Consider the following 21,843-nt stretch of genomic DNA (forward strand, 5'->3'; position numbering starts at 1 on the left):
ATCTGCAGCCCAGATGGGTCATTTTTTTTTTTTTTACTTGCAGTTTGCATTTGTCCTAACTTGAGAGAAATCGGGACCTTCATGGTGGCATAATCCTAAGCAACGTTTTACTTAAAGCAGTGGTTCTCAGCCTTGGTTGCACATTGGAATCACCTAGCTTTATAAAGGATTGAAACCGATAGCCAAAGCTGGGATGATTTAAGCAACAAAATTAATAAAATGTATTAGACCCAACACATAAATAAATATCCATGAGTCCACACTAACATAAATATACAATTAAGTTAATTAATTATTTAACTTGTGGTGGGAGAATTCCAAATAATGTGCACAAGAATTCCAAATAATGTATGTAGATACTCCACCCTCAAGGAGCTAGAGCACAACTGCCTACAACTAAAGTGTGAGTAGCACACAGTGACTCTCTTCCAAGGATTATAGTATGGCAAGGGGAGAAAAGTAACTTTCCAATGGAGACATCTCAGCCAGGTGTTCAAGTCAGCATCAGTAGTGGTGAGTCGTGTTGATTGTATGTACTCTTGACATGATGTGATGACAATGGCACTTTACCTCTGTGGTCTTCCTCCCAAAAGCCCATGGCCCTGTCTAATCATGAGACATCAGACAGATCCCAACTGAGGGATCTTCTACAAAATATTCGACCAATACTCCTCAAAAGTTTTAAGACCATCAAAAACAAGAAAGGCCTGAGAAACTGTCACAGTCACGAAGGGCCTAAGGAGACATGATGGCTAAATGTCATATGGGATCCTGGATGGGACCTTGGAACAGATAAAGGATGTTAGGAAAAAAGTAGTCTGAATAAAGTATGGACTTTAGTTAATAGTAATGTTTCAACATTGATTAACTGTGACCAATTTGCCTTGCTAATGTGAGATATTAATACTTGAGGGAAATGGGTGTGGAGTATATGGGAAACTCTCTGTGCCATCTTTTGCAATTTCTCTATATATCTAAAGCTATTCTAAAATTTAAAAGTTTTCTCAGCGGCTGTTTAGCTCAATCGGTTGAAGTGTGGTGCTGATAAAATTTTAAAGTTTATTAAAAAGAAAAAAATACTGATCCCTGGAATTCACCCCCTGTCCCTTCAGGGGTTCAAATTTAACTAGTCCAGAATTTGGCCCTGGCTTTGGGCTATTATAGGCATCCAGGGGTAAGAACCATACCTTCAGTGTTAAACAAAGCCATTTGAAAAGTGAGCATATTCTTGCTTTATCCCTTTTCCTCACACTTTAAACTATTCGTTTGGTTCCATGAAAAAAATGTTGTTTATAATTTTCTTTTCTTTTTATTTTGAGATGGAATCTTGTTCTGTTGCCCAGGCTGGGGTGCAGTAGTGCAATCTTGGCTCACTGCAACTTCCACCTCCTGGGTTCAAGAATTTCTCCTACCTCAGCCTTCTGAGTAGCTGGGATTACAGGCGTGTGCCACCACACCTGGCTGATTTTTGTATTTTTAGTAGAGATGGGGTTTCGCCATGTTGGTCAGGCTGGTCTCGAACTTCTGACCTCAACTGATCCGCCCGCCTCAGCCTCCCAACATGGTGAGATTACAGGCGTGAGCCACCGCGCCCGGCCTGTTTTATTATTTTCTTGAATAGTGCTATGGGTTGGCTTTTGAGTCCCCCACAAATATATGTTGGAGTCCTAATACCCAATTCCTTGAAATGTGACCTCATTAGGAGATAAGGGCTTTGTAGATGATCAAGTTAAATGAGGTCATTTGGGTAAGCCATAATCCAATGTGACAAGTGTCCTTATAAAACGGTGAAATTTGATGCAGAGACAGACAGACATGTGTCCAGGGGAGACAATGTAAAGACAAGGACAAATCACCATGGACACCATCAGGGAGAGAGGCTTGGACCAGATCCTTCTCTCACGGCCCTCAGGAAGGGCCTGTCAACACCCTGATTTTGGACTTCTAGCTCTGGGAATGTGACAATAAATTTCTGTTGTTTGAGCTACTCAATTTGTTACACCATTCCCTTCAAGACTAATACATATAGTATTTGCATTCTTCTGGAATATGTTATGGCTTCATAAACATACACAAATATAGACATGATTTCAAAAGATCAAATTATGCATAATAACATTATTATATCAATTTTCCTTTCGTATGATGCAGTCCTTTGTGGAAGGACATGTGAGTGGTTTCTCTAAACTGTGACCTCCTCAAGGGCAGCTCTGTGTTGACCACACTGCACCTCCATGGCCAGCGTTACATGACACTGTGGTTCCAGCCTCAGGAGCAGAAGCAGGGAAGAGTGACGGCTTGGAGCTCTGGTGACGGAAGGAGGGCTCCCTTCTGTATGTGCAAGCCCAGGGCTTTTTTGGTGGGATGCATGGTCTCAAAGGGAGTGGAGTGACCACCTGGAGAAATAAGAGATGGACTGTTACATATTGCAGATTGATAAAGAAGGCCATACTAGTTTTATGTAATTTTCTCTCTCTTTCCACAATTAATAAACAGCTGTTTTTGGCAACAGCTCTATTGATATCTAATTTACATGCCATACATTTTACTCACTTAAAGACTACAATTTGGCTAGGTGTGGTGGCTCACGCCTGTAATCCCAGCACTTTGGAAGCAGAGGTGGGCGGATTGCTTGAGCCCAGGAGTTCCAGACCAGCCTGGGCAACATGGCGAAACTGTCTCTACAAAAAATATAAAAATTAGCCAAATGTGGTGGTGGTGTGTGCATGTAGTCCCAGCTACTTGAGAGGCTGAGGTGGGAGGATCACTTGAACCCAGAAGGTCCAGGCTATGGTAAGGTGTAATCACACCACTGCACTTTAGCCTAGGCAACAGAGTGAGACCCTGTCTCAAAAAAAAAAAAAAAAAACAAAGAATACAATTCCATGGTTTTAAGTATTAATATATTCACAGAGTTGTGCAACCATCACCACAATTTTAGAGTATTTGCATCGAAACAGAAAGAAATCCATACCCATTACCAATCACGTCTCATTTCCAACCTCCCTAGCCCTAGGAAACCACTAATTTTTTTTTTTTTTTTTTTGAAATGGAGTCTCGCTCTGTCGCCCAGACTGGAGTGCAGTGGCACCACCTCGGCTCACTGAAACCTCCGCCTCCTGGGCTCAAGTGATTCTGCTGCCTCAGCCTCCCTAGTAGCTGGGATTACAGGCGTGCACCACCACACTAGGTTAATTTGGTTGTATTTTTGGTAGAGATGGGGTTTCACCATGTTGGCCAGGCTGGTCTCGAACTCCTGAGCTCAAGTGATCCACCTGCCTCGGCCCCTCAAAGTGCTGGGATTACAGGCATGAGACGCTGCACCTGGCTAGAAACAACTAATCTATTATTTGTTTCCATATATTTGTCTGTTTTGGACATTTCATGTAACTAGAATCATATGTATGTGGTTCTTTGTGATTGGCTTCTTTCATGTAGCATGATGTTTTCAAGGTCCATCCATGTGGTAGCAGGTATCAGTGCTTCATTTCCTTTTACTGCCAAAAAATATTCCATTGATTTGGATACACCATATTTTATTTATCCATTCACCTTTGAATTATTTCAAAGTTTTGACTATTACGAATAATGCTGTTATGTACATTTCATATACAAGTTTCTATGTGGACATATATTTTTATCTCTCTTGGGTGCATACTGAGGAGTAGAATTGCTGGCTCATATGTTAACTCTTTGTTAACATAGAGAAACTGCCAGACTGTGTTTTCAAAGCAGTGTACCATTTTGTATTCCTACCAGCAGTGTATGAGGGTTCTACTTTTTCCATATCCTCATAACAATTGTTATTATCTGCCTTTTTGATTATAACCAACGTAATGAGTATGAAGGGGTATTTCATTGTGGTTTTGATTTGTGTTTCTCTGATGGCTAATTCTATAACATTTTATAATCAGAATAAAATAAGTTCTATTCTAAAAGATAGCAATGACAGTGATTCTTCTTTACGTAAGACATTGTCTGTGTTCCAGCTTTCTCTGACAATCTGTGACCCAATAGTGTCACAGACAGTTCTTTAGGATAAACACAGGAATTTACCCCTCTGGTCTTAAAGCCTTAAACTTGTATTTGTTTTATTTCTTTGATAATGGCCGGCCACAGTGGCTCACACCTGCAATCTCAGCACTTTGGGAGGTCAAGGCAGGTGAATCATGAGGTCAGGAGATGGAGACCATCCTGGCCAACACGGTGAAACCCCATCTCTTCTGAAAATACAATTAGCCGGGCTTGGTGGCAGGAACCTGTAGTCCCTGCTACTCGGGAGGCTGAGGCAGGAGAATGGAATGAACCTGGGAGGCGGAGCCTTGCAGTGAGCCGAGATTGCGCCACTGCACTCCAGCCTGGGCAACAGAGCAAGACTCCATCTCAAAAAAAAAAAAAAAAAGTATCAAAGAACTGAAACTCACCAGATCACCACATGCAGACAATGAGATGATCTCATTTCTTATTCATCATGATTGCTTTCTTACTCCTCCCTAGTTCCTGTTTTCCCACACATTGTTACATTTCTTCCCTGCCGTATAAACCTCTAATTTTAGTTGGTAAGGGAAATGGATTTGAGACTGACCTCCCATCTCCTTGGCTATAGCACCCGATTAAAGCCTTCTTCCTTGGCAGTACTCATCATCTCCGTCACTGGCTTTCTGTGTGGGGAGCAGAAGGACCTAAACCAAACCCTGCTGTTTTGGTAACAGAATTTGGTTCCCTGACCAGGAACACATTGCTCATGATTTGGCTGCTGCAGGCCAGGAATCTCAGAAGCCCTCCTAAGCAGCTGCCCACCCAATTTTGCCTGGAGGTGAGTTTTGGTCTCCCCCTGGTCCTGCTGTTGGCCCCAAACATGTTCCTGATTGCCTAGAAAGAGCACTCTTCGAAATTTGACATCTGCATCCACATAGGATAGTGTCCTTTGTGGGTCCAGATAGCAGGATCTGCTCCTCTCAATTTGGGAAATATTTATAGGAATTTCCATTTGTAGGTTGAACAAGCCCAACTGACTTGAGAGAAGCACCCTGTTTCAGTGTGGACATTCTTGGGTGCTTGTTTGTAATTGTGTGTTTTGTGTGTGTGTGTGTGTTTGTGTGTGTGTGTGTCCAGGTAAGTGAGTGTCTTGCGGGTACCACACAGCAGGATTGGATCTTCTCAATTTGAGAAATTTCAAAGGAATTTTATTTGCACGTTGATCAAGCCCAACCAATAGAGAGGAAGCACCCCAAATGTTTCAGCTTGGACACTCTTGGGGCTTGTTTGTGGCTGTAGCATTTGGATTGTGTTTTGGTGATTGTGTGCGTGCCATGGGAAATTAAAATTCAATACACTGAAATTCTTTTGTAATACTGTTTGACCCCAATATTGTTTGGAATCTGGAGTTTGCTGTTGAATGGGAAAGTGGGATGGAGTTCTGTGTATCCAGGCTTTTGTGCTGCTGTTCTAAGCAGGGTTGGGCCTGGTTATTTATTTATTTATTTTTGAGATGGAGTCTCACTCTGTTGTCCAGGCTGGAGTGCAGTGGCATGATCTCAGCTCACTGCAACCTCCACTTCACGAGTTCAAGTGATTCTCCTGCCTCAGCCTCCCGAGTAGCTGGGATTACAGGTGTGCTCCACCACACCTAGCTTATTTTTGTATTTTTAGTAGAGATGGGGTTTCACCATGTTGGTCAGGCTGGTCTTAAACTCCTGACCTTGTGATTCACTCATCTTGACCTCCCACAGTGCTGGGAATACAGGCATGAGCCATCATGCCCAGCCTTGGGTCTGGTTATTATGCAATGTTCTCCCATGGTGCTGTTTGGTTTCAGCATTCTTTGGAGTCTGGAGAGGTCTGGCCTTTAAAAAACAAATTGCCATGGAAACTGCTTTACCCACAATTTTGGTTCACAGCCTTCACTGGATTGCCTATCCAGGCAAACAAAGTATAGCCACATAAACTGGTGATTTGTATTGCTATCTCAGGGCTAGAGTTCAAAGGCAAAGGCTATTGTATCTTTGTTTATATATGTGTATACATGTCTATATATGTTTATATATGTACATTATAGGTTGTGTCTACCAAATTGGCTTATAAATAAAAAAACACTCATACATTAAGTCCAAAGTCTTTTTCAAGTTCACATGACTTACTTAAACCTTTAATAAACAAACCGGCTTTAAAATTATTGATAAAATAAAAGGAGAAATGTCTTCAGAATTGTCAGCATACATTTTTTTCTTGGTTTTATATTTGCCTCTGCTAGATATTTTGAGGTGTCAGGGTTTGGCATAGAAGGTTATAAAACTGAACCCAGCCTAAATAAACAAAATAATTTTTGTTTGTGTACCTTCTTTGTCAAATGAGACTAATTTAACGTTGTTAGCTGAATATTCTGAGTTACTGGCAAAAAATGCTTATATATTTAACTTTAAGTTTCTTACTTAGGTCCTGGCTATTTAAAAAAATCGTTAGCTGGATGCGGTGGCTCACACTTGTAATCCCAGCACTTTGGGAGGCTGAGGTGGGCAGATCACGAGGTCAGGAGTTCAAGACCAGCCTGGCCAACACAGTGAAGCCCCATCTTTACTAAAAAAAAAAACCAAAATAACAAAAATTAACTGGGCGTGGTGGCAGGTGCCTGTAATCCCAGATACTTGGGAGGCTGAAGCAGGAGAATCGCTTGAACTCAGGAGGTGGAGATTGCACTTCAAACTATACCACAAGGCTACAGGAACCGAAACAGGATGGTGCTGGTACCAAAACGAATATATAGACCAATGGAACAGAACAGAGGCCTCGAAAATAACACCACACATCTGCACCCATCTGATTTTTGACAAACCTGACAAAAACAATCAATGGGGAAAGGATTCTCTATTTAAAAAATGGTATTGGGAAAACTGGCTAGCCATATGCAGAAAACTGAAACATCTTATACAAAAATTAACTCGAGATGGATTAAATATTTAAACATAAGACCTAAAGGGGAGGGATAACATTAGGAGAAATACCTAATGTAGATGATGGGTTTATGGGTATAGCAAGCCACCATGGCACATGTATACCTATGTAACAAACCTGCATGTCCTGCACATGTATCCCAGAATTTAAACTATAAAACAATTGTTTTGATTGGTTTTGCTTACCTCTGATGATCTTGAGATCTATGAGAGCCTTAAGGTTCTTGGCAAATAAATAAATAAATAAATAAAAGTCGTTTTTTATAATGTTTGAGCAGATAGTACATTTATTTTGCTGTTTGAAAAGATAGGTGAGAATTAAAATGTTTAAATGGTGTTTACTTTCAAGGTTACTCTTTTCATATTATTATTAATATTAGAGATATTGTCTTGCTTAGTCTCCCAGGCTGGACTGGACTGCAGTGGCACAATCTCGGCTCATTGCAACTTGCCCTCTTGGGGTCAATCGATTCTTGTGCCTCAGCTTCTTGAGTAGCTGGGATTATAGGCGTGCACCACCACCTCTAATTTTTTTATTTTTAGTAGGGACGGGGTTTTGCCATGTTGGCCAGGCTAGTCTTGAACTCCTGACCTCAAATGATCCACCCATTTTGGCCTCCCAAAGTGCTGAGATTATACGCATGAGCCACCATGTCTAGCCTATTTCCAAGGTAATTCAATGAAATCAATAATTTGAGTTGGTTTCAGATGTTTTCCTTTAATGAGGAACAACAGTAATATGGGTACAAAATTTTAATGCTCAGGAAAAACTGGCCTTGTCCTTATGGAAATTATATTGATTGAGATTTTTTTCAAACTACCTTAGTTGTGTTTACTATTATTAACATTAAGTGCCAGGTGCAGTGGCTCACGCCTGTAATCCCAGCCCTTTGGGAGGCTGAGGTGGGCAGATCACAAGGACAGGAGATCAAGACCATCCTGGCTAAAGTGGTGAAACCTTGTCTCTACTAAAAATACTAAAAATTAGCCGGGCATGGTAGCAGGTGCCTGTAGTCCTAGCTACTCGGGAGACTGAGGCAGAATGGTGTGAACCCGGGAGGCGGAGCTTGCAGTGAGCCGAGATTGCACCACTGCACTCCAGCCTGGGCGACAGAGCAAGACTCCATCTCAAAAAAAAAAAAAAAAAAAAAAAAAAAAAAAAAAAACATTAAGTGGCATCGACTTGGATTAAGTAGTAACAAAAACAAGTATGAGACTTTCTAGTGATTTTTGATCCCAAGGTGTTTATCACTGATGGGCCTTCCTATGTATACTTGAAAACAAAATATCCACAAGTGTTTCATTGGTTTGAAAATTTTAGTGGTGAAAGTTACCTAGTCAGTTGACAGTACTGTATCTAGAAACCAATCTTGGAAATGTATGATGATGCTCTTTTATTTATTTATTTTATTTTATTTTTGAGATGGAATCTTACTCTGTCATCCAGGCTGGAGTGCAATTGCATGATCTGGGTTCACTGCAACTTTCACCTCCCGGGTTCAAATGATTCTCATGCCTCAGCCTCCCAAGTAGCTGGTATTACAGGCACGTGCCACCATGCTTGGCTAATTTTTTTATGTTTTTAGTAAAGACGGGATTTCACAATGTTGACTGGGCTGGTCTTGAACTCCTGGCCTCAAGTGATATGCCCTCCTCAGCTTCCCAAAGTGCTGGCATTACAGGTGTGAGCCACCATACCTGACAATGATGCTCTTTTAAATAGCTGAAAAGAAATTATTGTGCGCTTGTTCTTACTTTGTGCTTGTTTTGTTGTATAGCATTTAAGTGAAAGGAGATTATTTATCCTCATACTGAATTTCCAAAACTGGTATTTGTATTTACCATATTTTAGTGATGGAGAGAAATGTTAGTTGTCTTACTTTGATAAGTTCCGCGTAGGACCTATCACATTTTTTATGCTTTTAGCCACAATTCTGTCACTAGAATGCTAGCAATTAGGCATATGCAATGAATAGCCTAACTACTTTAATACTGTGGTTTGAAGTGCTGCAGGCAGTAGCTCCTAAACCCCAAATCACAGTGCTTTAATTTGTGACGTATTAGAATGATAGGATTTTCTGCAGTAAAAATATCTATTAACTAATCCTTGTGCTGTTAAATTACAGGGCTTTGACTCTTGGATCTGAAGAAGGCACCGACTCCTGCTTAATCTTGAGCATTGACACCAGTCAAAGCCTTGTCGTCAGACCCGGGAGAAACTGACAATCAAAATGATTGGGTTTTTTTTTTTTTTTTTTTTTTTTTTTTTGAGATGGAGCCTCACTCTGTCACCCAGGCTGGAGTGCAGTGGTGCAATCTTGGCTCACTGCAACCTCCACCTCTTGGGCTCAAGCAATTCTTCTGCTTCCAGCCTCTGAGTACCTGGGCTTACAGGCATGTGCCACCATGCCCGACTAATTTTTGTACTTTTAGCAGAGATGGAGTTTCACCATGTTGGTCAGGCTGGTCTTGAATTCCTGACCTAACGTGATCTGCCAGCATGAGCTACTGTGCCCAGCCGTGATCTGCTTTCAAAATACATAGGGCTGGCTGGGCACAGTGGCTCACGCCTGTAATCCCAGCATTTTGGGAGGCCGAGGTGGGTGGATCACCTGAGGTCAGGATGTGGAGACCAGCCTGACCAAAATGGTGAAACCCCATCTCTACTGAAAATACAAAAATTAGCTGGGCATGGTGGCAGACACCTGCGATCCCAGCTACTCGGGAGACTGAGGCAGGAGAATCGCTTGGACCTGGGAGGCGGAGTTTGCAGTGAGACGAGATTGTGCCATTGCACTCCAGCCTGGGTGGCAGAGCCACAGTCCATTTCAGAAAAAAAAAAAAAAGACACAGGGCCAGAAAATTAAAACTATTCAATCCCTCTAGGCTCAGGGACTACTGCAGAAGAGGTAGGCACATGAGATTGTAAGGGCTGGTTTTGAGGGATAAGATTAGTTCAGGGCCAGGTGCAGTGGCTCACGCCTCTAATCCCAGCACTTTGGGAGACTGAGGTGGGTGGATCACAAGGTCAAGAGATCGATACCATCCTGGCTAACACCGTGAAACCCCATCTCTACTAAAAATACAAAAAAAAATTAGCCAGGTGTGGTGGCAGGCACCTGTAGTCCCAGCTACTCGGGAGGCTGAGGCAGGAGAATGGCATGAATCTGGGAGGCGGAGCTTGCAGTGAGCCAAGATCATGCCACTGTACTTCAGCATGGGTGACAGAGCAAGACTCTGTCTCAAAAAAAAAAAAATTATTTCAGTTTTTCTATAAATTAAACATTAACACCAAAACCACACTGAAGCAAGGCCAGCATCTGGGCCTTCCTGGAGCATTAATCTACTCCTTAACAGAAAATTGTAAAAGATTATAAAAAGTTTATGGAAATCTTACCTTATGATCAAACTGATTACAATCGGATAGATTTGTTTATAAGGTTTTATTAAAATTAGTTTTAACATTAATAATATACCATATAAAGGTAAAATTTGGTTTTCTCTTCAACAAAATGTTCATGTAAGAGATAAGAGATTTTTGGGTAAAACTACAGAAAAAGAGAGTCTCTCCCTCTTAGTTGGCCTCATGCTGTCTTTATTAGGGCTTACTGTTTGGGAATAATAAGACTGAGTCTCCTCACTATCAAAGGGTAAGCTGTTTTGTATTATCATTTTTGCTAAATGAATGGCTATTTTATAGTGACCTGTATAATCCTATTTTGTGATGTCAGGTGTCTCAAAACTTTCATCTCTGACAAACTTTCCAATGGCAAAATTTCAAGTTCTAAATTCAGTCTTTTTGACCTCAAACTAACTTTTTTGGGTATAAGGTTCCCTGAAGTCCAAGAGGGATATATTACATTTATTTGGCTTGTTTGTTATGTTAGAATTATGTAGGAAGCATTGTCAATCAGAGGTGGTGTTCAGCTTCCTTTGGGATTTATTTATTTATTTATTTATTTATTTATTTATTTTTAGATGGGTCTTGCTCTGTTGCCTAGGCTGGAGTGCAGTGGCACAATCTCAGCTCACTGCAGCCTATGCCTCCCAGGTTCAAGTGATTTTTGTGCCTCAGGCTTCCAAGTAGCCGGGATTACAGGCATGAGTCATGATGTACAACTGATTTTTCTATGTTTAGTGGATGTAAGGTTTTGCCATGTTGACGAAACTGGTCTTGAACTCCTGACCTCAGGTGATCCACCCACCTTGGCTTCCTGAAGTTCCGGGATGATATGAGAGTTCTAAAATTCTGATACGTCTTAATATATGTTGTCACACTATTATTATTATTATTATGTTAACTTGTATGCCACAGGAATAACAAAATACCCTCGTTAACTGTGCCTTTAACTATGGCTGTCTTAAAACTTTAGTCATCCACAATTGTAGTTTTGCTTTGATCCTTCTCAAAAAGTGACTTATAATCAGCTACAGTCCAGGGCTTTCTTCCTTGGGGAAGTTTATGAAAAATTCAACCTCTCGAATGCAGGTTTCTGATAACTTTGTAGACTGTGCCATTGGATTAGAGAGAAAACTTCCAGGGCACTAACTGAAATGCTGATATGTTCATAAAGATTGCTAACTCAATATGAAGCATACCAGAAGTTGATTGCATGGACTGAATTAATGGAGACTAAATAATTTTTTATGGTTTTTTCATTTGAAATATTGCTGATTTTTTTTGTTTTGTTTTTCAGAGCCTGGAGAATTTTTTTTCTTTGGAGCTTTTATTGCCTCTGAGTAGACTTTAAGTATATTGAATACAATGTGCTTTCCTCAAACAGAATTTGAGGTATAGTTCTCTCTATGCCTAATTTCTTCATTTGTAAATTATTTGTGATTATTCTTAATTAATGGCAATGTGTTTGTTTGCATAAGTTCAATAAGAATCTATTGTATTTTATACTGTGACACAGGTGGATGAACTGGCTATTTACCCAGGTCTTTGACTGAAATGACCTTGTGAGAGGTTCCAGCAAGGCCAATTTAGGAGAGCCTATGTGGACAGTAATTCTTGCTGCACTTTCTGGGGTAATCAGGCCACGTTTATGGGACTGCAGCTTATTGTACAGGTAGGTTTGTCTTGCTGACATTTGTCTTTGGTGGAAGTAGGGGACTGGAAAAAGAAAGATTGTTTCAGAAGAAAAGGACAGTATTAGATTAACCTGTGATTCCTGGGGGACGACATAGTTACCCATGGTATGAGGTTGCCCAGGATGCCCCTCCTCAATATGAAGAAACTGGAATGATCAACAAGATTCCTCATGAATGAGGAATTGATATTTATGTATATACTATATTATTCTTTTTTTAAGATTGGGTCTCGCTCTATTGCCCAGGCTGAAATGCAGTGGTGCTATCTTAGCTCACTGCAACCTCTGTCTCCTGGTCCAAGTGATTCTCCTACCTCAGCCTCCTGAGTAGCTGGGATTACAGGTGTGCACCACCATGCCCAACTAATTTTGTGTTTTTAATAGAGACGTTTCAGTATATTGGCCAGGCTGGTCTTGAAATCCTGACCTCAAGTGATCCGGTTGCATCAGCCTCCCAAAGTGCTGGGATTACAGTCATGAGCCAGTGCACCCAGCCTATTTTTTTCAAAAAACAAAACAAAAAGAAAAAAACACACAAAAACTGTAAACCATTTAAATTTAGCAGTGGAGGGTTTTATACCAACTTTAGTGACACTAAATGTTGTAAGTTGTGATAACCCACTCTCACTGGACCAACCTGTACTATAATTTTTGTCATTATTTTAGAGTGTACGGTTAGAAGTTAACCATAAAACAGCCTCAGGATGGTCCTTCAGGAAGTATCCAAAAGAGGGCATTGTTATCATAGGAGGCAACAGCTCCATGCGTGTTATCCACCCTGAAGACCTTCCAGTGGGACAAGATGTGGAGGTGGAAGACACTGATATTGATGATCCTGACCCTGTGTAGGCCTAGGCTAATGTGTGTGTCTATGTCTTGGTTTTTAACAAAAAACTATTAAAAAGTAAAAAAAAAAAAAAAAAAAAAAAAAAAAAAAAAAAAAGAAAAAAGCTTACAAAGTAAGGATATAAAGAAAATATTTTTGTACAGCTATACAATGTGGTTGTAAGTGAAGTGTTATTACAAAAAAGTAAAAAAGTTAAAAAAATGTAAACATTTATAAAGTAAAAGAGTTACAGTAAGCTAAGGTTGATTTATATTGACTAAAACAATTTTAATTAATTAGTGTGGCTTACGTGTGCAGTGCTTGCGAAGGCTGCAGTAGTGTACAGTAATGCCCTAGGCCTTCACATTCACTCACCACTTACTAACTAATCCACAGCAATTTTCAATCTTGCAAGCTCCATTTATTTATGATAAGTACTCTATAGAAGGATATCTTTAAAAAAAAGTCTTTAATGCTATATTTTTACTGTACGTTTTCTATGGGCCTGTGAGGTCTGTGGGTTCCCGCGTCCCCCTAAGGTCTGTGGGTTCCCGCGTCCCCCAGCTCCCCCCGCAGCCGGAACCGCAGTGGTCTGCTCCGGTTGCCAGGTGCAGATTCTGTTCCTAACCTAAGCCTGTGTGTTCTTCGCGGCTAACTGTGGCCCGGACGGCCTGGGTTACTGCGGTGGCCACCGCCAGAGCAGCCTTGGCGCTATGGAGGAGCCCGGGACTACCCCTCAGCCTTACTGGGGGCTGGTCCTGGAGGAGCCAAGCAGGGTTATGGCAGCACTGCCTGAAGGCAGGAGACCATATTCGACTCCTTATGGTTTTCCATGGGAATTGGTGATATGTGCAGCTGTCGTTGGATTTTTTGCTGTTCCCTTTTTCTTGTGGAGAAGTTTTAGATCGGTTAGGAGTCGGCTTTATGCGGGAAGAGAGAAAAACCTTGCTGAGGCGCTTTCTGGACTAATTGAAGAAAAATGTAGATTACTTGAAAAGTTTAGCCTTGTTCAAAAAGAGTATGAAGCCTATGAAGTAGAGTCATCTTTAGAGGATGCCAGCTCTGAGAAGGAGGCAACAGAAGAACAAAATTTGGAGGCAACCTGTGAAAAGCTGAACAGGTCCAATTCTGAACTTGAGCATGAAATACTCTGTCTAGAAAAAGAGTTAAAAGAAGAGAAATCGAAACATTCTGAACAAGATGAATTGATGGCGGATATTTCCAAAGGCATACAGTCTCTAGAAGATGAGTCAAAATCCCTCAAATCCCAAGTAGCTGAAGCCAAAATGACCTTGAAGAGATTTCAAATGAATGAAGAACAACTGAAGATAGCAACACAAGATGCTTTGAATGAAAATTCTCAACTTCGGGAAAGCCAGAAACAGCTTTTGCAAGAAGCTGAAGTATGGAAAGAACAAGTGAGTGAATTTAATAAACAGAAAATAACATTTGAAGACTCCAAAGTACATGCAGAACAAGTTCTAAATGGTAAAGAAAATCACATCAAGACTCTGACTGAACGCTTGCGAAAGATGAAAGATCTGGGTGCTATGCTGGAAGAAGACATAACAGATGATGGTAACTTGAAATTCGAAATGAACGGTGAATCAGAAGATGGTGCTAACTTAGACAATCCTCCAAAACGAGCTTTGAAGAAACTGATTCGTGCAGCTAAATTAAATGATTCTTTAACAACCTTAGAAGGAGAAAGAAACGAACTTTATATTCAGTTATCTGAAGTTGATGAAACCAAGAAGGAACTCAGAGAGCATATTAAAAACCTTCAGACGGAACAAGCATCTTTGCAGTCGGAAAACACACAGTTTGAAAGTGAGAATCAGAAGCTTCAACAGAAACTAAAGGTAATGACAGAATTATATCAAGAAAATAGAATGAAGCTATACAGGAAATTAATAATAGAGGAAAATAACCGGTCAGAGAATGAGAAACTTTCTAAAGCAGACGAAACGATCAGCCATGGCACTGGAGAGCTGGAGACCTGCAGAAAGCGAGCCAAAGATCTGGAAAAACAATTTGAGAGAGTTCTTCATTTTTATCAAGGGAAGATTATTTCCTATAAGAAAAAAGTAGATGGTAATTGTTTTGCAGCTTGGATTGCTGAAAGAAACCTCAATGATTTAAGGAAAGAAAATGCTCACAACAGACAAAAATTAGCCGAAACAGAGTTTAAAATGAAACTTTTAGAAAAAGATCCTTATGCGCTTAATGTTCCAAATACAGCATTTGGCAGACAGCATTCCTCATATGGTCCCTCTCCACTGGGTCGGCCTTCATCTGAAATGAGAGCTTTTCTCTATCCTCCAGCTTTGTCGGAGGGTCCACGGAGACTCTCACCTTTGCTTCCAGCGGGAGGAGGAAGAGGCCCAAGAGGCCCAGGGAATCCTCTGGACCATCAGATTACCAATGAAAGAGGAGAATCAAGCTGTGAGAGGTTAACCAGTCCTCATAGGGCTCCTTCTGACACTGGGTGCCTGTCGCCTCCGTGTGAACAGGACCGTAGGATGATGTTTCCTCCACCAGGACAATCATATCCTGATTCAGCTCTTCCTCCACAAAGGCAAGACACATTTTATTCTAATTCTGCTAGACGCTCTGGACCAGCAGAACTCGGAAGTTTTAATATGCCTTCTTCGGATAAAATGGATGGGTCAATGCCTTCAGAAATGGAATCCAGTAGAAATGATACCAAAGATAATCTTGGTAATTTAAATGTGCCTGATTCATCTCTCCCCGCTGAAAATGAAGCAACTGGCCCGGGCTTTGTTCCTCCAGCTCTCGCTCCAATCAGAGGTCCGTTGTTGCCAGTGGATATGAGGGGCCCGTTCACGAGAAGAGGACCTCCTTTCCCTCCACCTCCTCCAGGAACCATGTTTGGAGCTTCTCCAGATTATTTTCCACCAAGGGATGTCCCAGGTCCACCACGTGCTCCATTTGCAATGAGAAATGTCTATCCACCGAGGGGTTTTCCTCCTTACCTTCCCCCAAGACCTGGATTTTGCCCCCCCCACCCCCACATTCTGAAGATAGAGCGAGTTCCCTTCAGGGTTGAGTCTGCCTTCAAATGAGCCTGCTACTGAAAATCCAGAACCATGGCAAGAAAACTGACAATATTTTTGCTCTCTTCAAAAGTCATTTTGACTGTTCTCATTTCAGTTGAAGTAACTGCTGTTACTTCAATGATTACACTTTGCTCAAATTGAAACTTAATGGAATTATAATTCTCAGGATAGTAGTTTGTAAATAAGGATGATTTAAATATGAATCTTATGAGTAAATTATTTCCATTTTATTTTATTCTAGATAGTATAACTATTTTAATTTGATGAACAAATCCACTATTATAGAAACAATAGTGGGAGTTTTATATATGTAATTTTGCGGGTGGGGAGGCTTTAAATTTTAAAGGCCATGGCCTTATGCCAAGAACTGTATTTACTGTGGGTGTAGCCAAATGTGAAAGTAACTTTATGCTTAATTAAATAAATTTTAGTTGATTTAAAAATATATATGGGTTGCATTATTCTTCAGGCATGGAGAGACCGACAGATCAAGAGTCGATTGCCACTGAAAAGAGAGTTTGTTACTCACAGATCCAAGAGAAGGGAAAGTGCTGTGCCATGCAGCACCAAATAGGGAGGCACTATGGTCAGCGAGAAGGCAGGAGTGATGGAAAAACATGGGCAGAGCCTTTATGGTGGTTTCCACGGGAAGGAGTGAGGCAAGATGAGCGGGGTTAAGGTTAGCTATTAAGTTTGAGTAATTTCAGCAGGCTCTGGGTATAGGGGCTGTCCCTAGTTGTCAGGTACCTGGCCCTGGGGTGCTTAGGGCAGAGGAACAGTGGCCTAGAGTGTGTGAGTCCTGTGGAAGGCTGATGGAGTAGGTAACTGGGGGCACGAGCTCTGGACTGGTTAGCTTGTGTGTGAAAAGCACGCTCATGGGCAAGTTGTTTACTATCTCTAGGAACTGGCTAACCCTGGGAGGGACAGGCCTGGCAAGGTCAGCAAGGCCCTAGATGTCACAGCGTCAGGATACATAAAAAAATATGGTTAATATGGTATCAGAGCCTCTGTCTTCACGTGGCCTCTGATGAAGGCCTCTAGAGTGAGCTCCCGTAGGGGATGTCAAAGGCCATTCAAGACAGCAGAAGCCACAAGGTCATGTAAAACCTTAGTAATATTTTAAAGAAGATATTACTCCTAATATCACCACAGGGTGAATGCACACCCTGTGATATTATTTCTAATATCTAAAAGAAGATATTAGGAGTAATATCTCCCTTAGACATTACAAATTATATTTTCAAAGGATGTCCACCCCTGTGATATTGGATAAATACCTCCCTTAGAAATTACAAATAATATAATTACAGGGTGTACCCCCACTGTGATATTAGGAGTAATATCTGCCTTAGATATTATGAATAATATCACTACAGGCTGTATACCCTGTGATTTTAGAAGTAATATCTGCCTTAGATATTACGAAAGAGCAGCCGGAAAGATCTATGACCAGATTTCCCAAAAATGAGGAATTGATAAAAGAGGGGACTGAAATGCACCCAGTAGTCCCAAAGACAGTTCTTTCTGATGAAGATAGAAATTTACCCCTCTGGTCTTAAAGCCTGAAACTTATATTTGTTTTATCTGAGTTCCTTCCTCAGTAAAGGACCCCAGACTTCTCAAAAAGTATAAAGAACTGAAACTCACTAGATCACCACATGCAGACAATGAGATGCCAGACCCCTCATTCATTGTGATTTCTTCCTTAGGCCTCTCAAGAGTTCCCATTTTCCTACACATTGTTACATTTCTTCCTTGCTATATAAACCCCTAATTTTAGTTGTCCAGGGAGATGGAGTTGAGACTGATCTCCATCTTCTCAGCTGCAGCACCTGATTAAAGCCTTCTTCCTTGGCAAGAGGTAATGCCTAGAGCCTCAGCAGCCACTTTGAACTCTGGGGTGATCTTTGAGTCAATCATTGTCTCAGTGATTGACTTTCTTTGGGGTAAGCAGCAGGACCTAGACTGAACTCCTGATGTTTTGGTAATCATCATGCATTTCAAATTGTGTTCCTGCTCTTTTGAACTAGTTGAGAATTTATTCATGGAAGTTGTTCTTCACTTTAAAAAAATTTTCTATAGCATCATTAACTTTTATGGAAATGTATTTCTTCTTGAGTTTGTTACAGAAGTGTAGTCCTCAGTAATGAGATTTCACTCTGTCGCTTCTTATGACAGACATGTTAGAACAGCCAACAGCAGCACATTCACTTTCAGACCAACCTAACTTGCACCCACCATGCTCAAGGGGGCGGAGAAAAGTGCTTCCCTGGAGGAAATGAGACACCTCTGAATTCCCTGTGGACGTGCCCAGGCAACTCCAACAAGGGTGGCAGATTCCTGGAGCTTGTGGTGAAACAACAATAATCCAAAAGCTGTGTGATATTGGCCATCTCAATTATTTCCTTTTTCCTTTCCCAAATTGTGGTAGTGTTTCCAAACTACATAAACAAATGAATGCCATGATTTGAATGTTCCCTGCAAAACTCACGTTGAAATTCAACTGCCATTGTAAGAGTACTAAGAGGTAAGATCTTTAAGAGTCAATTAGGTCATGAGGGTGTCTGCCCTCATGAATGGATTAATGCTGTTCTTACAAGAGTGTGTTCATTAATTTGGGAGTTCAGCCACATTCCTCTGTCTGTCTCATGTACTTCCTTGCCAAGTGCTGCCTTCCACCATGTTATGATGTAGCAAGACAGCCCTTACAAGATGCAGACCTTTGATCTTGGACTTCCCAGCCTCCAGAATTATAAGCCACATAAACTTGAATTATCTGTAAACATCCTAGTCTGTAGCATTCTATTATAGCAGCAGCAAATGGACAAGTAAGTATGAAGCTCCTCAGGGTTAAGTCACTAAGGGCTTTGAGATCATTTGAGTCTAAAAAGTGCTGAAATGAAGCTTAGCTTTTAGGTTCCTTTTCAAGTTTCATTTTAAGTCACTAGGGTTAGGATTAGGTTTGCGTGCAAAATAAAAAATGGTTTGTACAAGAGAGAAACTTAGTTCTTCTACTGTATAGGTCTGATGGTGAACAGTGCGGGGCAGCTTCATGATGATAGGGACCAAGAAACCTTCTATTTCATTCTCTGCTGTGCATTGCATCCATTCTGTAGATCACTCTGTGGTTCAAGTGGCTGCGGAGGTGGTAGGCATTACCTTCTCATTTTGGTCATAAGAAGATGGGAGCTAGGAAGAAGGTACACATCCCACCCTTTAATGATACTTCCTGGAAATGACACATAACACATCTGCTCACATCCTGTGGGCCAGAAGAAATAAACAACATAGTGTATCTAGCTGCAAATGAGGTTAAAAATCACCATCATTATTCCCTATAGCCACGTGGTCAGCTAAAAACAAAAAATTACATTACCAAAGAAGAGTAAAACAGAACAGATATTGAAGATAACAAGCAGTCTCTAACACAGCATATGAGAATCATTATTTACTTTTCTGATAGCTTAAGCACTAAGGTCAAGCTCAAAGTTCAGCCTTTCACAGCCATTTTGTGTTTTTACTAGAGACAGGGTTTCACCACATCAGCCAGGCTGCTCTCGAACTCCTGACCTCAAGTGATCTGCCTGTCTTGGCCTTGCAAGGTGCTGGAATTATAGGGGATTACAGGCGGGAGCCACCATGCTGGTCTTTTTTACCCGTTTTTAAAAACCCTCTTCATTTAATACTAAGAGTGTCCTTGAAAGCTACAGAGAAATAAATCTTCCTTTCAGTGAATTGAGAAGGCCTTGGTTATTTCCCCTTCATTCACAAGATTTTTTTTTTTTTTGAGACTGGATTTTGCTCTGTTGCCCAGGCTGGAGTGGAGTGCGACAATCATAGCTCACTGCAGCCTTGACATCCTGGACTCAAGCAGTCCTCCTGTCTCAGCCTCCCCGGTAGCTGGAATGACAGGCACAGTCCACAACCCCTGGCTAATTTTTAATGTTTATTTTGCTGCTGTTGTTGTAGAGACAGGGTATCACCATGTTGCCAATGCTAGTCTGAAACTCCTGGGCTCAAGCGATCCTCCCAGCTCAGCCTCCCAAAGTGCTGGGATTACAGCCATGAGTCATCATGCCCGGCCCACTTCACAAGATTTAAGACATTATCTCAGACTCTCAATGTCTCCTGGACCTTGGCCACAGCCTCCTATTGGTTTCCTTGTCTCTGCTCTCTCCTTACGCCAAACCATCATCTACCCTGCTGCTGGAGTTACTAGATCTGCCTATGTAGAATGCTTCTTTGGCTCCTAGAGGATAAAGGATTACTTCCTTAGCCTACATATGAGACCCGCCACTGTGGGCCCCAGCCTCCTTTCACCCCGCCCCTGCCTACTGCTCACTGTTCCCTGGCCAGGCCTGTGCTTGTGCACATTGCCTCCTCTGCCTGGAATGTGTGTCTCTTTAGGTTGAGACTATGCTGTTTATCTCTGAAAAACTAGTTCTATTCCTCCCCCATCCCAAGAAAGAAGAGGTAATTGTTCCCTCTGCGTGTTCCCATTACACATTCTTTGTAGAGTCATGCTGTAATGATCTCTTCACAGAACTCTTGTCCTGATCACTCTGTAAGCTCCTCAGAGGCAAAGAACATCATGTCTTACCAAGTTACCTACATACCAGGAGCTGCCCGGTGCCTGATGTGAAGAAAACAGAATGCAGGAGAGGCTCAGCAAAAGTTAGTGGTCTGCCAGGAGCGGTGGCTCAAGCCTGTAATCCCAGCACTTTGGAATTTACCAGGGTGGGTGAATTATGATGTCAGGAGTCCAAGACCAGCCTGGCCAACATGGTGATAGCCCGTCACCACTAAAAATACAAAAAGTTAGCTAGGCATGGTGGCGGGTGCCAGTAATCCCAGCTACTCGGGAGGCTGAGGCAGGATAATTGCTTGAACGCAGCCAGTGGAGGTTGTAGTGAGCCGAGATCACACCACTGCACTCCAGTCTGGATGACAAAAGTGAAACTCCAGCTAAAACAAACAAACACACACACAAACACACACAAACAAACAAACAAACAAAAATTAGTCATCAGATGGATGGAAACAAACTCATGAAAATGTTTCCTTCAACCTGAGAAAGCTGATTAATAAAAGAAAAACATGTAAAATAAAGTAAAATGTTTCTGTCTGGTAATGATCAGAATCGTATTTTGTTTTCTTTACTTTTCTTTTCTTTCTTTCTTTCTTTTATTTTTGAGACGGAGTTTTGCTCCTGTCACCTAGGCTGGTGTGCAATGGTGTGATCTCAGCTCACTGCCACCTCTGCCTCCTGGGTTCAAGCAATTCTCCTGCCTCAGCCTCCTGAGTAGCTGGGTAGATACCCACCATGACGCCCGGCTAATTTTTGTAGTTTTAGTAGAGACGGCATTTCGCCATGTTGGCTAGGCTGTTCTCAAACCCCTGATCTCAGGTGATCCACCCCCCCTTGGCCTCCAAAAATGCTGGGATTACAGGCTTGAACCACTGCGCCTGGTTCATATTTGCTTTTCTTAACTACATTGCACTAAATACCTGTTATAGTCAACAGATTGAGTTGAAGTCTTAAGAGACACATCAAACATTCACTTATTCACTCAGAGGGGCCAGATTCGGTGCCAGACCTCTAGTGAGGAGGCCACTACAGTAACTTGGGGGAGAAAAGAGGGTGGCTCAGCCAGTGGTAATAACTAAGAAGACCACAATTATTAAAATTTTTATTATTGATTTAGAAACAGGGTCTTGCTATGTTGCCTGTGCTGGAGCACAGTGGGGATTCATAGGCATGATCATAGCTCCCTGAGCCTCAAACTCCTGGGCTCAAGCCATCCTCCAGCCTCAGCCTCTCAAGTAGCTGGGACCACAGGTGCACGCCTCTATGCCTGGCTTAAAAGGCCACAACGTTTTAGAGCTATCTGCTA

At 41.6% G+C, this 21,843-nt stretch overlaps 1 protein-coding gene and 1 pseudogene across 1 annotated transcript in view; one reads left to right on the forward strand and one right to left on the reverse strand.

Annotated features, from left to right (window-relative positions):
* Positions 1–21,843, reverse strand: part of KPNA3 (karyopherin subunit alpha 3) — a 1,032,760-nt gene that overhangs the window by 173,025 nt on the left and 837,892 nt on the right. The gene's annotated exons all lie outside the window — the stretch shown is intronic.
* LOC126940424 (cTAGE family member 2-like) lies at positions 13,550–16,403 on the forward strand (annotated as a pseudogene).

Source organism: Macaca thibetana, chromosome 17 (genome assembly GCF_024542745.1).
Source record: "Macaca thibetana thibetana isolate TM-01 chromosome 17, ASM2454274v1, whole genome shotgun sequence".
In the NCBI taxonomy this organism is placed as follows: domain Eukaryota; kingdom Metazoa; phylum Chordata; class Mammalia; order Primates; family Cercopithecidae; genus Macaca; species Macaca thibetana.